This window comes from Trichosurus vulpecula, chromosome 1, assembly GCF_011100635.1.
Source record: "Trichosurus vulpecula isolate mTriVul1 chromosome 1, mTriVul1.pri, whole genome shotgun sequence".
Classification (NCBI taxonomy): domain Eukaryota; kingdom Metazoa; phylum Chordata; class Mammalia; order Diprotodontia; family Phalangeridae; genus Trichosurus; species Trichosurus vulpecula.
The window spans coordinates 93,057,944-93,064,940 of record NC_050573.1 but is presented as its reverse complement, the minus strand read 5'-3'; the positions used below and the strand labels follow the sequence as shown (position 1 = coordinate 93,064,940).

Genomic DNA, 6,997 nt, shown 5'->3' with positions numbered 1-6,997 from the left:
CTTTTCCCCTTATATGTTTTTTCTCTCCCCCATCCATTTTATCAAACTATTACAAAAATAAAACTCACACCTAGTAAATTATGTTTGAGGCCCCATTTCAACTCCACCACTATTTACTGCCTCAAATAAAGATTAGAAAATACTATCACTGTTTTTGCTCATATGATCTCCAAGTCATGGTGCTAAGATGCTCCTAGTATTCTAGGCACAATGGATGGATGGAGTGGTTCATTTTTAAGTTTGCTTCTTCAGTGTCTTTCACAACACAAACTTTTTGTATGTATACTTTTAACAGTCTGAAAAAAAAGCCTAACAACTAAAACATCTTTAGTTTTTCCAATACTACAAACTTCTTTTTAGAAATAGTGCATTTTTAATAGGACACATAAGATCCTTATTAAAAAAAGTTTGGGGAAGTTATAAAGGAAACATTAATCCTAAATACCGTATTTATTCTGATGGTTTAGAAACACCAAAGTTGACTGCCAGTTTCCTTGGTTTTTGTCTTGAAGAACCTGGTGTTGATTTACCACAAGGAGTACCAGAACTTGAAGAGGCTACTCTGTCTTGAAAAGAAACTGTAGTTGGAGGAACTTGAGGTGACTTTAAAGACAAAGAACTCTCCTGGAAAGTTAATTGGGCACCTTCCGAAAGCCCTGGGGACTCTGGTTGAAGAGAGGTGGCCTGAAAAGAACAACCTTGGGCTCCCTTTCACTCAACGTTCCTTTTGTTTGCAGCTCTTTTCTTTGTAACCTGAAGAGGCATGAACTGATTGTGAGGCGCAACTGGCACTGGTCCTGTGAGAGGCATGTTTGTGGGGTATGGAGCATGGTTGTGATAAGGCTTCCCAGGAATTGGCACTGGAGATCCCCTTGGTACTGAGCCAAAGATGTGAAGAGATGGAGGCATTATATTAGCTGCCCCAAAGGCTAAGCTGCTTCCATTGCGATCTCATCCAGTAGGTTAGGCAAATACTGGAGGAATGGCTCCAGTGGGCACAGCAGGTGGATAATTTGGAAACATTGGTGGAGGCAAAGAAAAATTCATTCCTACAGCGCTTTGAGTAGGAGTCAAAAGTGATCGACAACTGTTGGGGCCTAAATGGGCTTTCTGAAAAGCTGCAACAAATGAACCAGATGAACTTGAAGTGCATGGATTCACAGCAGGTTGTGGTTTCACTGTGGCTGTCAATTTCTGATTTCTAGTCTCTGAGCGATTACCATGAGAAAGGTTAATTAAGGCACTTGTTGGCAGTCGATGGCCTCTTGCAGGTGAGCACCTTTTCCTTAAACCTCCATGAAATTCTTCATCAAATAATACTTCAAAAAGCACATCTGCTTCTCTACTAGCTCCTTTAATTCCTATGATGGTGCCATGGAGACCCACAGGAACCGAAAAGCTCTCTTACATTTACAACACAGTGAGAAAGATGGAATTCTACATCCCGATCAGGAATAATCCCCTGCTGTTGCAGTAAATGGGGTTTCACTGTCATTCGTACCTTCTTATTATTCTTCCTTTGCTTGCACTTCTCTGCTTCTTCAATTTTCTCAGCAATAGCTACATCCAGAATTTGTAAATCACAAGATAAGCAAGACAAAGCACTGATAGGATGTGCCTTTAGCCACGTAACAATTGAACTTTCTTAACACCATTCTCATTTTCACCAGGCCAAATGTCATCTTCATAGAATACATCTTCTTGGCTGTTCTTAGCTATGTAACTAAAGAGTTCTGGTATCCTCTCGAGGTACTCTGCCAGGAGCTGCTCCACAGCACAAGAATACCTCCATTCATTGCCAACTTTTTTGGTGTAGCGAGGAACCTCTTCATTCTTCTTATTGAACTTCAGGTTCAATCCTACATTAGCTTTGTGGTGTCCATGGGGATTTCTCCTAGATCCTCTTCCAATAAAAATACTTCCTGTAAACTTTGAATCAAGGTATCCACTCACTCCAAGATGACAGGCCAAAACATATCCAGGCTTGTATTTTATAGAATATTTATGCTGGTTCTGTATTAAGGCATCAAGATTCACCAAGTTCACATGGAATGTTGGAAACCACACGAATTCTACTTTCTGTGATTACATGTCCTGAATCCTGAACTTCGCCTGTACAGCCATAGTAAGGAGTCCCCAGCACAAAGATTGTGCTTCTAGGTGGAAATAAGTCATCCAACGTTTTAATGTTAGGGAAATGTGTCTCAAAAGCACTGGCATCCTTGACAATAATTTGATAAACAAAAGGAAGAACTTGCTTTGACCACTGTTTCTCCTGATGAACCTTACCATTTTGATTTAATTGATATTTATGACCAATAAGTAACTGAGCATACACAACAACAGAAGTTTCATTTATTGTTATTCCTTTTCTTCTCTGGTAGTGTTCTGAAATTGTCTGTATTTCTTTCACCCAATTAGATTGTTCTTTATCACCAACATGAACCACTTTAGTTGGTGGTGCAGTTTTTCCAAAGTAAAGTTTCTGAGTTCCTTCCCTGTAAAACTTAGTTTCTCCATCTGATACTCCCTTACATGTTTTGGGGGAACCACTGTGAAGGATAAAATTTAGTGGTCAAAGTAGAAGTGGGGTTGATCCCCTGAAGTTTGAAATTCGGGAGGCTGACAACCTCTATAATAGAGAGATACTTAGTCTCTTCCATTTCAATGTATTACAATGTGTTGTCTTAAACTATATGGGCATGTTTTAATAAATTCTTTCAAGTTATAGAAGAGCAACTGGGTCTCCTCCCTAGCTCAGTGGCATTCCTCACTAAGAAAGTCTGGGATTTCTGCCCCTCAGGGATGACTAATATTTGACCACCAGTATTTTCTTCCTAGGATAAATACAGGAGAGATTTTCTTTTGACTTCTTTGGGGTATAAGGTACATCCCTGAAGAAATTGTACTGAAAATATAATCTCAAAATCTCACTTCCATCCCCCAGTGTAATTGACGTTTGAGGCATCTATAAACTGGAGAGATGTCTTGGAAGTCTGAACAAGAGATCAAGGCTGTGATGAAACTGAGGAAGAAAGATGAAACTTAGTTACATTGGAGCATACTCAGGAAAGGTTAGGGGGAGTCACCACCAAGTTATCATTAAACTCTGTTGGTAAAGATGGTACAACATGGCAACGAAGGCAGCTAAGAGGAGATTTATTCCTAAATTGGGAACTTATAGAAAAGCTTAGTTGACTCTTAGAATACTTGTAGGATTTGTCTGTCATAACTACTGGTTATCTTTAATAACCTGTGCTAGAGGGAATCCAGTATTCTTTTTTGGAAAACCTTGAGGAAAAGTGCAGATTTGAAATACATCCTGACAAGAGGAATGAAACCTTTGTAAATGTAGTGACTGTGAGAAAGGTTTTAGATTGTAACTGATTACAATCTTTCCTTATGGGAGCTTTGGGCAATGTTAGTTTATTCAACCTTCCCCATCAAATTCACAGAAACCCCTGTACACAAGGTCAGAGATGAGAGTAAAGATCACAGTAGCTGACACCAATCTTTTACTACATTGGTCATCATGTGTTACTGAGGTTGCAATCCCACAGTTTTATTAGATTTTAAAAGGTGAGTGGTTAAGACTAAACCACACTCATTTATTTTGATCCTCTTTCTCCCAGAACCTTCATCTGACTTGATGCTCTTGACTTGTTCTTAAGTGTTCAATAAATGTCTTTGCTTCTGGTGAATCAGTGACAGAAGGGAGACAGGAATAAATTCTTCATTTCAGGTTCCAAGAAATAAGTTAAGGAATTGTATGAGAGAATACAGCAGAGAACACTAAGGATTAGAGATACAAGTCATTTTCTTTCCTTATCTAACAAGATCAAAATCAGAACCAGAGCTTGGGAAAATCACTGGTTAGATGAGATATCAAGCCAAGAAGTGATTTTTACCTTTGGAGATTTGCCCTTAGAGATGAATCATATCAGGAGGCTTTGCTCCTAATGTTAGTCCTGTTGGCTGACCTCCCTTACAATAGTGCAATCTGAAGAGGAAGAATCTAGTATTCTGAAGCTCAAGTTATCATAGAATTCTGCTATAGGGAAGTCTAGGCTTCTTTCTCCATGGACCTGATATATATATATATATATATATATATATATATATATATATATATATATATATATATACAGCTCCACTGCCACATTCCTAGGGAAAAGATGAGCTAGGAGGGTACTTCCGGGAGCCACGATGTCACAGAAAGCAGTAAATCATGGTAGCTTTCCCATAATCACCTCCAAGCAAACAAGCAACCATAAAATAGCATCCCAGAACAAATCCTGGAACAGTGGGGCCCTCAAAAAGATGGAGTGGGAGGAGTCTTTTAGCCTGGGAGACTTGAAGGATAGGCAAGAAAGGTCCATCTCTCTTGGGCAAAAGGGGAGCACATTCCAGGATAGGAAGCATCACAGCAAGCCCCATCTCAGAAAACCAGTGAAAGATACTGAGCCCCAGTGAGGTGAAGCAGGCAAACACCAACACCAGGACCTGCCATGTACCTTAGCATAGCCAGGGAAATCAGCAGACTCCAGCTCCAAGAACCACCATGGACTTTGGTACAGCCCTATGCAGGCAGGCATTCTTCAATGGTCAGACCTCCAAGTACTTCAGCATTGCCCTGTGCAGGAGTCCTATGGCATCTGGGCCTCCACATGCTTTGGCAGGGCTCCAGGTGGGCATCCTCCAGTGGCAGGACCTCCATATGCTTAAAGCCCAGGGCAAACTGGCATTCTCCAGGGGCCAGACCTACACATGCTTCAGTGTAGCCCCAGGGAAACACAGAAAAACCCCACCTGACCTCAGCACACACCAGATACCACCACTAGGACCCCAGCTCAGCACCAGGTAAGCTACCAGGCCCCTACAGCCTCCAACAGCATCAGTCAACTCCCACACCCTCCCCTTAGCACACCATGAGACACAGGGTCCACCATAGGGCTCAGGGCAAGTTCAGTACAGCAGTGGGTAAACATCCAAGGCCTGCAGCCACTAGCACAAGAAGCCAGAGACGGTGCCCCTTCCACCCTTGGAGAAGAGTTCAAATTTAAAGGAAGGAAAAAGGCCAAAAGGGGGGGTGGGGATGAAAAGAAAACAACAAAAATAAATCTGACCATAGAAAGTTATTATGATGACAGGGAAGACCAAGACACAAACTCAGAAGAAAACAATATCAAAACCCCGAAGAAAAAAACAGGAAAGAATCTCAAGCCCAGAAAGAACTCATAGAAGAGCTCAAAAAGGAACTTAAAAATCATATAAGAGGTAGAAGAAAAATTTGGAAAAGAAATTAGTGATGCAAGAGAATTATAAAAAAAAAGACTCAACAGCTTGGAATACTGCTTAAAAAGCAGAATTGGCCAGATGGAAAAGGAGATACAAAAATCCACTGAAGAAAACAACTTCTAAAAGAGTACAATTGGCCAAATGGAAAAGAAAGGACAAACGCTAATTGAGGAAAACAACACCTTAAAAGTCAGAATTGGGCGAGTGGAAGCTAATGACCCTATGAGACAACATGAATCAGGCAAATTCAAAATATGGAAGAAAATATAAAATACCTCATTCGAAAAACAACTGACCTGAAAAATAGATCCAGGAGAGATAATGTCAGAATCATTGGACTACCTGAAATCCATATCAAAAGGAGGATCTGGACAGTATCTTTCAAGAAATTATCAAGGAAAACTGTCCTGATATCCTGGAACCAGAGGGCAGAAGAAGCATTGAAATAATCCATTGATCACCTCAGGAAAGAGATCCCAAAATAAAAACCTCAAGGAACAATATAGTCAAAGTTCAGAACTAGCAGGTCAAAGAAAAATACTATAAGTGGCTAGAAGGAAACAATTCAAATATCTGAGAGTAAGAATGAGGATCACACAAGACTGGACAGCTAAAACAAAAAAGGATCAGAGGGCATGGAACATGATATTCCAGAGAACAAAGGAACTAGGATTACAACCAAGAATCACCTGGCAAAATGAAGCATAATACATCAAAGGAAAAATGATCATTCAACAAAATAGAAGGATTTCAAGCCTTCATAAAAAGACCAGAACTAAACCAAAAATTCGATCTCTAATATCAAGACCCGAGAGAAGCATAAACTGATAGAAAGGGAAAAGAAAACAGAAAGGATTCAATAGAGCTAAACTGTTTACATCCCTTCATGGGGAGATATTTGTAACTCTTTAAAAAGGTATCACTAACAATACAGATAGGAGGAATAAACATAGGGCATGGATATAAGGTATTTTTGAGTTAATGACAAAAAATAAGGGATGAGAGAGGAGCAAAATGGGTGCAGAAGGAAGGGAGAGGTAGAATGGGGTGAATTATCTCACATGAAGAGGTAAGAGACCTATTACAGTGGAGGGAAAGATGGGGGAGTGGGGCATGATGGGCATTGCCTGATCCTTACTCTCATAAGTATTGGTTCAAACAGGGAATAATATACACAATCAGGTGAATATGGAAATCTATCTTACCCAATAGGGAAGTAGGAAGGGAGGAGATTAAATTAAGGGAGTGGGATGGGGACTGACAGAAGGGAGGGCAGATTGGGGAGGTGATAGAAGCAAAACATTGGTGATAGAGGAAACAGTGAAAGAGAGGACAAACAGGAGGAAGAATAGGATGGAGGGAAATACACAGGTAGTAATCAAAGTGGTGGATGTGAATGGGATGAACTCTCCTATAAAATGGAAGCAGAGTGGATAAAAAACAAGTATTCTACAATATGTTGCTTACAAGAAGCACATTTGAAACACATTTGAAACCAGGAAAGACTTGTGCAAATTGATGCAAAGTGAGATGAACAGAACCAGGAAAACACTTGACACAATATCAGCAACATCGTGGGATGATCAACTACGAATGATTCAGCTTTTCTCAGCAACATCATGATCCAAGACAAATACAAAGGACTCACAAAGGAAAGTGCCATCCGTATCCAGATTGGTTGTTTGGTTGTTGTCCTTCA

The 6,997-nt window shown here is 40.2% G+C and overlaps 1 pseudogene; it reads right to left on the bottom strand.

Annotated features, from left to right (window-relative positions):
- Positions 1–450: 450 nt before the first annotated feature.
- LOC118833975 lies at positions 451–4,695 on the bottom strand (annotated as a pseudogene).
- Positions 4,696–6,997: the final 2,302 nt, after the last annotated feature.